General features: G+C 40.4%; 1 long non-coding RNA gene across 1 annotated transcript; it reads left to right on the forward strand.

Annotated features, from left to right (window-relative positions):
- Positions 1-3,588: 3,588 nt before the first annotated feature.
- On the forward strand, positions 3,589-11,007 carry LOC118147149 (uncharacterized). Its single transcript, XR_004733300.3, has 3 exons — positions 3,589-3,692; positions 9,810-10,085; positions 10,586-11,007. It is a non-coding gene; the product is annotated as an uncharacterized LOC118147149 (long non-coding RNA).
- Positions 11,008-11,341: the final 334 nt, after the last annotated feature.

The raw sequence follows: 11,341 nt of genomic DNA on the forward strand, positions 1-11,341 counted from the left end.
CTCATAGGTGGGTGATGAACAATGAGAACACATGGATACAGGGAGGGGAGCATCACACACTGGGGTCTGTCGGGGGGAAATGGGGAGGGACAGTGGGGGGTGGGGAGTTGGGGAGAGATAGCAGGGGGAGAAATGCTAGATATAGGTGATGGGGAGGAAGGCAGCAAATTACACTGCCATGTGTGTGCCTATGCAACAATCTTGAATGTTCTTCACATGCACCCCAAAACCTAAAATGCAAAAAAAATTCCTAAAATTAGCTGCTTGGTTTCATTAATTAAATTAATTATGAAATCAGTCTTGCCTAAGAAAAGTAGAATTCAAGTCCATGGCGCAAAGCAATCTTATAGTTCACCAATAGGTTGAAAAACCATATAGGTTAGTCAGACATACAGAGTGTATTTGTTCTAAAAGATTCAAGGAGAAAAAGTCAAAAACATAAATTTTAAAAGTACATACTCAGCCTTTTTCTACTTAATAGTCATGTAACATAAAATTTACATGAATTTTCTGTTTTCTTTCCTTCCTGTTTTCCTCCCTCCCTCCCTCCCTTTCTGCCTTGCTTTCCCCATCTTCATTTCTCTCATAAAAAGAGACAGTATCTCCTACAAAGCTTTGAGAATGGACAGGATGGAAACTGTAGTACACCATGTGGGAAGCAGGAGGTGCTCAACCAACACTCATCCCATGTTGTCCCTGTGACCTACAGCTGCCAACCATCCTGTTAGAATAATGAATGGCTCCACCTCAGCATTGTAGGAACATTTAATTAACATACACTTGAGTCTACCTTTTAAATAGTTATCTTCTTGAATGGAAGAAAGAAGTGCATTTGATTTATTGTTAATTTTCTGTTACCTGACATGTGATAATCACTTAATAAATGTTTGTTAAAAGAAAAGGTAGGTAATAACACAGGGTTTACCAAGTGCCAGAGGATATTCTAAATACATTGCATTTTAATCCTTTAGTCCTGTCAACAACCCTAGGAGGTAGGCACTATTGCAAGTTCCTACAATGCTGAGGTGGAGCCACTCATGATTCCAACAGGAGCGACGGCAGCTGCAGGTCACAGGAACAGCATGGGATGAGTTGAGCACCTCCTGCTTCCCACATGGTGTACTACAGTTTCTGCAGTACAGAACTGTTCAAGTGACACTCCATGGCCACTCAACAAAGTGGCTGCTAGGGGACTGACTGCAAAATACAGGCTCTCAATGAAATTAAATAGTCTCTTAGTTAAATTATTTGATTTTTAACAAAGCTCTTTAAAAATTAAATATAGAACTAAGGCTCTTTCTTATAACATTTTTACTTCTTCATTAAACCCTAGAAAAAGATGTGAACATCATGCCATGTTTTTACATAGGTTAGCTTCACTGCTTAATTAGATAAAAACAATTCCAATTAAAGCATCTCACTTTCATCTTTGCAGCTCCTGCATGTTGGTGTGTTGGTGCGTGTTAGACTGCCGCTCAGCAAAAGGCAAGAGTCTGCCTCCACTCTGAGTATTCTGGAAAATGTAAGTAATTGGATCAGACTTTCATATCACTGCCTCCTAGATGATTAGAATCTCAGTTTTCTGCAGCGTCTATCAGACGTTAGGCTCCCCGTATCTCCCATCAGTACTCACTGAGTCGTGAGGGTTTGGAGATGATTTATTACATGTGACACAGGTTTCTGTTTATGCACTCGTAAAGGCCACGTCTGCAAGATCTATAGAGCCAGCTTGCACCAGTACACTGAGCTGAGATGAATAAATGAATAATTGTTTTGATAATATTAACCAAGCATGTGTGATGCCTCTTTGCGACATCTGTTATTAACAACATAAACAAAAGGAGTCTTCACTGGTTGTATGTTGCTTTCAGGAACAATGTAGCATGCCCAATTCAGTAAGCCTTTGTTGGTATTAATCAGAATAAGTCTTTTTCTGAATATCTCAGGATCAAGTGGAATGCCAGTGCACTTAAGATATGGCTAGATAAAAATAAGTTGGTGATTTTATTTAAAATACCAAACAGCTCTCTTCCCCGTTTAGATTTTAATTTCGTGTATCGAAGAGCAAGGTAAGAAAATCAGTGAATGTTTTAACAAACACAGGAGGTTATTATCATTGGCTTCATCCCACTTTCTACAGAGCCAGACTCTGATGTATTGCTTGAAGTCTCCAACAACCTACCAGACAAGTGCCTGATGAGCCTTTCACTGGTCACATCTAGTCATAAGTGACTCACTACACTGCAAGGCAACTTTGTAGCTTTGGCAGTAAGATAGTCCTTCTGGAAGCAGGATATTCCGAAATCTTTTTTTTTTTTTTTTTTTTTTTTTTTTTTTGAGACGGAGTTTCACCCTTGTTACCCAGGCTAGAGTGCAATGGCGCGATCTCGGCTCACCGCAACCTCCGCCTCCTGGGGTCAGGCAATTCTCCTGCCTCAGCGTCCCGAGTAGCTGGGATTACAGGCACGTGCCACCGTGCCTAGCTAATTTTTTTGTATTTTTAGGAGAGACGGGGTTTCACCATGTTGACCAGGTCTCGATCTGTTGATCTCGTGATCCACCCGCCTTGGCCTCCCAAAGTGCTGGGATTACAGGCTCGAGCCACCGCGCCTGGCCTAGGATATTCTGAAATCTTAAACAGCTTCCCTCTATACAGAAAACTGTCCCGTTCCGAAAGCTGCCAGGCTTGCCTGGCTTATTCTAAATGAAAAAGTGTGACTCAGCATAATTTGTGGAAAGGGGAATAACACTCAACATTATCTTTCAAAAATATAGGGTACGATGTGAGAAAGAAAAAAAGCGGAGGAAATGCTTGCTGAGGAGAACACCATTTTTTTAATATTCTTACTCCATTCTATTTCCAGGCTGAGGGTGCACATTCAAGGAAATCAAGAGGAGGCCGAGTGTCATCTTTCCAGGACTGGCAATCGGCCTGCCTTAGGTACAGAGAGCTGTCCTGGAAAGCTCCCCACTGGAATGAGAGTGGACATAGAACAAGCGGTGTCCCCTGTGGGCTGGTGACCACATAGTCAATAGAGTTGGGACATTAAAACTGGTCAGTGTGGCTAGGTAGTGGCACTGAAGGCCTGACAACCCTATCCATATATGATCATCTTGGAAACAGGAAAATTCTGCACCAAATGTGTACACATCTCCTAAAAGGTGATGACGCGGAGTAGCCTGAGAATGCATTTCCACCACTGAACGTGGGCGGGGGGGATGCTGAAATAAAATTAAATTACATTATCAGAACAAAGGAAGACGGCATCTTTGCATGTCTAAGAGTATAGACTACCGTTTATTCCAATACTCATTTAGAAAGCAAAATCTATTTCTCTATAGCTTTTGCCTTTTTCTATCTATTAAGACCAAAGCAAATTTTTATTTTGTGTGCTTTTATTTTTATTTTCAAAGTAAAATTTTTCTTTTGTATGTTTTCTCTTGGGTAACTAAGGGAAGAGATTGCTAGGTACTAAATGTTTACACATTCCTCCCCCAATTCATATATTGAAACCCTAATCACCAAGGTGATGGATTAGGAGGTGGAGCCACTGGGAGGTGATTAGGTCATAAAGGTGGAATTCCCACGGGTGGGATTAGTGCCCCCATAAAAGGACACATGAGAACTTGCTTTTTCCTTCTCCCTTCTCCATGTGTGGACACAGGCGAGAAGACGAACCTCTGCAATTCAGGTAGCAACTCCCCCTTGATCCTGGGCTCACAGCCTCCAGAGACATGGGAAATAAATGTTTGCTGTTTAAGCCACCAGTTTATGGTAATTTGTTATAGCACCTCAAATTAACTAATTTGGTTTGCCTTTGTGTCTCCACCTTAATCTCATCTTGAATTATAATTCCATAATCTCCACATGTCACGAGAAGGAACCTGGTGGAAGGTCATTAAATAATGGGGATAGTTCCCCTCACCCCATGCTGTTCTGGTAACAGTGAGTTCTCATGAGATCCAAAGGTTTTACAACAGCCTTCCCCCTTTGCTCAGCACTTCTTTCCCCTGCCACCAAGTGAAGAAGGATGTGTTTGCTTCCCCTCTCGTGAAATCATGACTGTACGTTTCCTGAGGCCTCCCAGCCATGTGAAACTGTGAGGCAATTAAACCTCTTTTCTTTATAAGTTACTCAGTATTGGTTATTTCTTCATAGCAGCATTAAAATGAACTAATACACTGACTAAGATAGAAATAGTGTATGTTTATTTTCTAGAGTGCAATCCCAATTCTATCATATTGGAGCTGGCATATCCGTAATCTACTGGTCTAGGTACACTATAATTTGTACACATTTTCCATAAGATGTACAACACATTATTATTATCTGCAGTTCAAAAAATGGTCCAAGCTATTAGTGTTCTTCCAGCAGTTTGATGAATGCAGCCTGCAGCAGCAGCTGTTCTGACATGAATAATACTTTTAAAGATAATATAAAATAATCAAGTAGGTATAAAACATTATTTAAACACTATGTGCACAGCTTATTCTTGACATTATTGATGCCTTAGTCTATTTAGTGTTTCTCTAATAATACCACAGACTGAACAATTTACAATTAACAGAAATTTATTTCATTAATGATTCTGGTGGCTGGGAAGTTTAAGAGTGTGGCACCGGGCCAGGCGCGGTGGCTCAAGCCTGTAATCCCAGCACTTTGGGAGGCCAAGGCGTATCACAAGGTCAAGAGATCAAGGACATCCTGGTCAACATAGTGAAACCCCGTCCCTACTAAAAATACAATAGCTGGGCATGGTGGCACGTGCCTGTAATCCCAGCTACTCAGGAGGCTGAGGCAGGAGAATTGCCTGAACCCAGGAGGCGGAGGTTGCGGTGAGCCGAGATCACACCATTGCACTCCAGCCTTCATAACAAGAGCGAAACTCGATCTCAAAAAAAAAAAAAAAGAGTGTGGCACCAGTACTTGATGATGGCCTTTGTGTTGCATTAGCCCATGGCAAAAAGAGGAAAAGCAAGAGAGGGTGTGTGTCTGTATGTGTGTGTGTGAGAGAGAGAGGGAAAGAAGAAGAAAGAGGAAGACAAGGACAGAGACAGAGAAAGGCTGAATGCACCCTTCTATCAGGAATCAATTCCCTTGATAACTAACCTGCTTTCGTAATAATGACATTAACCCATGCATAAGGGCAGAGCCCTGATGACATAATCATCCCTTAAAGGATCCCCCTCTCAATACTGTTGCATTGGGGATTAAGTTTTCAATGTATGAACTGTGGAAGAGACATTCGAACCATAGCAATAGGGGAAGCAAACAGGTCTAGATAAGGTTCTGTCTTAGAGATTTTATTGCACAAATTTTATTAATCGATGAAGTTATGCATGAAGCTTTTCTAAATGGTGATTTTTTATTTTACTTTTTTGTTTTCCAAATATCTGATAAGAATAGGTTTCTGTAACAAAGACTTCCATAGCTTAAAGAATAGAAAACGTAGAAAAGTTACTTGTCTCATACATAGCAGTCTTACCACTAACAGAGCCAGGTGTTAAGGCAGTTTTATTTCTTAGGCACTTCATGGAACTAGATTCTTTCCTAACCATTGCTCATTTGTCTTCCTCCCTACTGCCACCACACTCATGGGGCAGCACGCCAGACCCCTTATTGGGTAAATAAAGTTTTATGAGAACACTCTCTTCATCATGTAATGTCTATGACTGCTTTTATGTACCAATGGCAGAAGTAAGTACTAATGTAGAAGCCTTATTGTCCACAAAGCCTAAAACATTTATTTTATGTTGTATTTTATTTTTTATTTTTTTGAGACAGATCTCACTCTGTCATACAATGGTATAATCACAGTTCACTGTAGCTTCCGCCTCCCAGGCTCTGGTGATCCTCCCACCTCAGACTCCTGAGTAGCTAAGACTATAGGTGTATGTTACCATGCCAGGCATGGCAACATACATATATGTGTGTGTGTGTGTGTGTGTGTGTTTATTTTTTGTAGAGATCAGTGTATTAGTCCATTTTCAGGCTGCTAATCAAGACATACCTGAGACTGGAAAGAAATGAGATTTAATCAGACTTAACAGTTCCACATGGCTGGGGAGGCCTCAGAATCATGACGGGAGGTAAAAGGCACTTCTTACATGGTAGTGGCAAGAGAAAAATGAGGAAAAAGCAAAAGCAGAAACTCCTGATAAACCCATCAGATCTCATGAGACCTTTTCACTATCACAAGAATAGCATTGGAAAGACCAGCCTCCATGACTAAATTACCTCCCCCTGGGTCCCTCCCACAACATGTGGAAATTTTGGGAGATACAATTGAAGTTGAGATTTGGGTGGGGACACTGCCAAACCCTGTCAGCTGGGTTTCTCTATATGGCCCACACTGCTTGAACACCTGGACTCAAGTTATCTGTTCACTTCAGCCTCCCAAAATCCTAAAATTACAAATGTGAGCCACCACACACAGACTCAAACATTTATTATCTCTGACTTTTTACGGAAAAGATATGCTGAATTCTGCCCTAGGATACTGTCATGGTCTGCATGGTTGAACCTGGGTTAGCACTACATCTGGACTCACCACTCCATCTGGTAAAAGGAACATGGAAAAGGCACTCTCATTGGTGCCAGGCCTAGAAACAACACATGCCACTTCTGCTTCTTTTAACCAGGAGGAAACTTTAGTCATTGGCAATGCAACACCAAGGGAGCCTGTGAAATGCAATTGAGCTAACAGTTCCACTCAGGCTATAATAAGCCTGTATTATGAAAGAGGAGGAAGGAGCTTCACTGGATGATCAGCAGTCTTTCCCATATTTAATAGAAAAGAAGTGAGTGTGTTTCTACTTTAGTGCACAAACACTTTGTCTTTTTGGACAGACTAAATTGTATTAGTCCAATTGTCCCTTTTCATTTAATGTCTGTATTTATTTTAAAGAAAAATTCATCCATATGTTTCTGCATCATTTATACCTCTCATCAAAATGTAGTTTCTCAACAGTTATTGGGCATTCAAAATGTCTAGTAGAAAATGAATCAAAAATTTTGTTTTGTAATATGAAACTGGGAAGTATATGTGGCATCTTAACTCAGCAGTTCAACATGTACCTGGCTATTTCCCTAAAAAAAGGGTTCGGAGGCCAAGGCGGGTGGATCACGAGGTCAAGAGATCGAGACCATCCTGGTCAATATGGTGAAACCCCGTCTCTACTAAAAATACAAGAAATTAGCTGGGCATGGTGGTGCACGCCTGTAATCCCAGCTACTTGGGAGGCTGAGGCAGGAGAATTGCCTGAACCCAGGAGGCAGAGGTTGCAGTGAGCCAAGATTGCACCATTGCACTCCAGCCTGGGTAACAGAAGCAAAACTCCATCTCAAAAAAAAAAAAAAAAAAAAAAAGAGAGAAAAGAAAGGGTTCACGCAAATACTGAACAGAGCTGATTGCAAAGAAGACCTTCTTCTACTGTCATCTGAAGAATCAGATTAGATAAATTCATTGTCAGGTAATAGCAATAGAAACAAAGAAATAGTGGATATGCAATGACCCTAACATTGTATAAAAGATCTCAATTTATAGAATGCTTCCAAATTCATGATCTCATTTGGATAGCATTAGACTCTGTAAGGGAACTATTATTGAGTAATCTAATGTGCTCTGACTTATTGATATTTCCTGTTCCATTGATAACCCTATCCTATTAGTATGTCCTGTCCTGCTGGTTATTTCCCATTCTATCGGCATCTTGGTCCTACCTATTAGTGTTTCCTGTTCTCTTGGCATCTCCTGTCCTGTTAGCATTTCCTGTTTTATAATAGTAGCATCACCTGTCCTGTTAGAATTGTTGGTCCCATTAGCACTCCCTGTCCTACTAGTATCCCCTGTTTTATTGGTGTTTTCTTTTCTATTAATTCCCCTATCCTTTTAGTATTTCCTGTCCTGTTGACATTCTCTGTCATGTCAATATTTCCTCTTCTATTGGCATCCTCTGTGTATTTTTTTATTCTTGCATTGCTATTAAGAAATACTCAAGACTGGGTAATTTATTAAGATAAGAGGTTTAATTTTCTCACAGTGTGCAGGCTGTACAGGAAGCACAGCAGCATTTGCTTCCAAGGAGGGTTCAGGAAGGTTACAGTCATGGTAGAAGGTGAACATGGAACAGGCACATCACACAGTGAAAGCAGGAGCAAGAGAGTGGGGGTGGGAGAGGTGCCACACACTTTTAAATGACCAGGTCTCAGGAGAACTCACTCAATTTCATGAGGACAGTACCAAGGGGTATAGTATAAACCATTCATGAGAAATCTGCCCCAGGTCCAATCACCTCCCACCAGACCCCACCTCCGGCATTGGGGATTATATTTCAGTATGAGATCCTGTTCTATTAGTAGCTTCTGTTCTGCTAGCATCCTCTGTCCTATTAGTATTTCTGTTCCATTGGCATCCCCTGTTCTATTTGTATTTCCTGTTTTATATTAGCATCCCCCAGCACCTTATTTTCTATTAATGAAAGTTCAGGAATCTACAGCTTAGCCCATCACTAGCTCCTAGTAATTTCAATACTGAGAAGGTGACAATCAGAAGGCAATCTCTGGAGGTCACGCCTGTTGATTTAGCAGGGCAGAGGTCACACATCTTCTTCTACTTTCTGTTCCTAGTCTGAAAACTCCCTGGAAACTTGTCTTTCTTCAGAGCCTGGTCCTCCAGCCACACAGTGAAACTGTGTTCCCTCCAATATGCTTCCAATAAATTCTCTTTTCATTTACATTAGTGTTTGTAACTAAGAAACTGAATTGAAACAAGCTGATTTTAATATACCCATTATAGATAAAGAAACTGAGATTCAGAAAGATTCCTGCTCACTGTCACACTAGTATAGTAAGCTAGTCTTCTAGTAAGCTATAAAACTGACCGGAATTCATGGTTTTCCTGTTTACTTTCTTCTAGTAAGATATAGAACTGACCAGAATCTGTGGTTTTCCTTCTGTATCCAGGGACGTTTTACCCTTTAATGAATAATTATGTAAACTCTCCTGTCTCCTGCAAAGCTAAAGGAACATGTCTAGAATAACCTGAGGCCCTCTTTATTTGAGAAGGCCCAATTTCAGTGCCTTCTCTTTTCTGAGGCCTTTGCCAAATAGGCCACAGCTAGTGGCTCCCTGATGTCTGTTTTCATAACAATTTCTCATATATATATGTGTGTGTGTGTGTGTGTATATGTATATATAAAATTACATATATAACATTATATATATATATAAACATACTTTCCCCTATATGTTTATCATAAGAATCACATACATCTTAATGGGATATACAATTTTTAATATAGCTCATTGAAATATAAACTTCTCTGGAGGAGAAACTCATTTCTTACTATCCTGTCTTCTATATCACAGGTACTCAATTATGTTTGTTGGGTAAATAAGTGAGTAAATGAGCAAAAACATGTGGAAGAATAAAATGTCAGAAAACTCAGAGATTTTCTGAAGCATAATGGTTTTAGATAAACATATTCACAACCTGGCATCAGCCTCTCATCAAGAGCCAGAAATTCTGCTACAGCAACCATAACCCGAGAAAGCTAATGTTTCCATTTCCATGGGAGTCTAAGGTTTTGTCAGTAACTGTTCTGCTCAGAGGTTACAGATGAAGAAATATGAAGTCTGTAAAGGAGGTGTCCCAGCCTTCTCCTACAGCTAAAAATGCTGTGAGGTTTAACTTCCCAGAATTTTTTCTTCTATGAGTCTCCTAGGGGGTTCTGATATATGGAATACTCTCTGAGACTGAACTCATCTCCAGAAGTCCCTATTAATATGAAAATCTCTTTCTTGGCAGGAACACCGATGCATTCATGCAGCAATGGCAGCCTTGGGTCACCAAATAGAGACTGAGGAGCTGCAGGAGAGAGCAAGATGTGCTGCTATGTGCATGAGGCCCACCCACAAAGACAACAACAGGGTGCTAGAGCAATGGGCAGGGGGGATGTGGATGAAGACAAGCATAAGGAAGAGCAGAGGTGTGAGGGAGGGGCACAAACAGAGTAGGACACATAGAAGAGAGCACAAGGGATGCTGCAGGTGATGAGATTCTGGAGATTTTTGCTCAGCAGAGGTATAATAGGTTTGCCTGGCTTTTCTAAAGTAGTTCCCAGAGGTGTGTGCCCTAGAAATCAATTCAAAAATGAACTCTTCTCAGGTGCCAACCTGAATCCATGAGGGAGAGAATTTATTTTTAAAGGTAGTTTAGAGTCCACATGGAAGACAAAAAAACTTTACAAGCTTATGAGATATAGTAAAACACACAGAATATTAATCTTCTTCTACAGCACAGCTATTCAAGAAAAGCTATAGGAATCATCAGCTAGTCATGAAGTCATGAGTGTCCATTCTTATCCCCTCTACTCTGCCAGTGTATATATACAAAGCTGTGCCATACAATCAGCAGTGCTGTAGGTGACACTCCCATGATCATACTTTAGATGAGACCCAGTTACATTTTGTAAGACTCTGCCTTGCTTGTAGGGCTCATTCTAGAGACCCTTTGACAATCTTGATGATATAATAACCATGTTATAGAATCTCATATGGAAAAAAATTGTGAAAATCTTCTAGGAACTTCAGGCAGCCTCTAGATATGGAAGTGACTTCTGATCGACACCTAACAGAAACAAAAACAAGAATGAAGCTCTGTACCCTACAACCATAAGGAAATAAGGTCATAAACAACCATGTGACCCATGAAGACCCTTCCTCAGCTGAGCCTCCAGATGAGAACTCAGCCCTGGTCAACTCCTTGATTGCAGCTTATGAGACTCAAAGCAGAGGACACAGTTAAGCCATGTATTGTTTTGAACCACTCACCTGTGATCATTTGTTATATAGCATCAGAACACCAATACAATATGAAACTGGAAGACTGTCTGATATAAAATATTTATGATCCTGTGTCTCAAAAGTAAGAAAGGGGATGTGGTGAAATACAGAAGAAAGCATATTTCTACACTTGGGGAAAGACAGACAGGGATTTAAATTAAAATCCCTTCTCTCACTAGCCGTGTGATCTTGTGCAAGTCACTTAATTTCTCCGCACCTCACATTCTACTTCTGTGACATTAAAATTATGTGTTCTACTGACCTATTGAATTGATATAAAACAATACATAGGTAGAGGAAGAAAATTTAGTAGTGCTGATTGTTAGATCCAATGAATTATTTATTACAAAATAGAAACAAGTATTTATGGAACACTTACTATGGTCCAGTGTACTAAAGAGATATACAGAGATACAAAGATGCCTTATCTCTGTATCTGAGTATACAGAGATACGGTATCTCTGTGGTATCTATGTGTGTGTGTTGTGTGTGTGT

Source organism: Callithrix jacchus, chromosome 14 (assembly GCF_049354715.1).
Source record: "Callithrix jacchus isolate 240 chromosome 14, calJac240_pri, whole genome shotgun sequence".
NCBI classification, from domain to species: domain Eukaryota; kingdom Metazoa; phylum Chordata; class Mammalia; order Primates; family Cebidae; genus Callithrix; species Callithrix jacchus.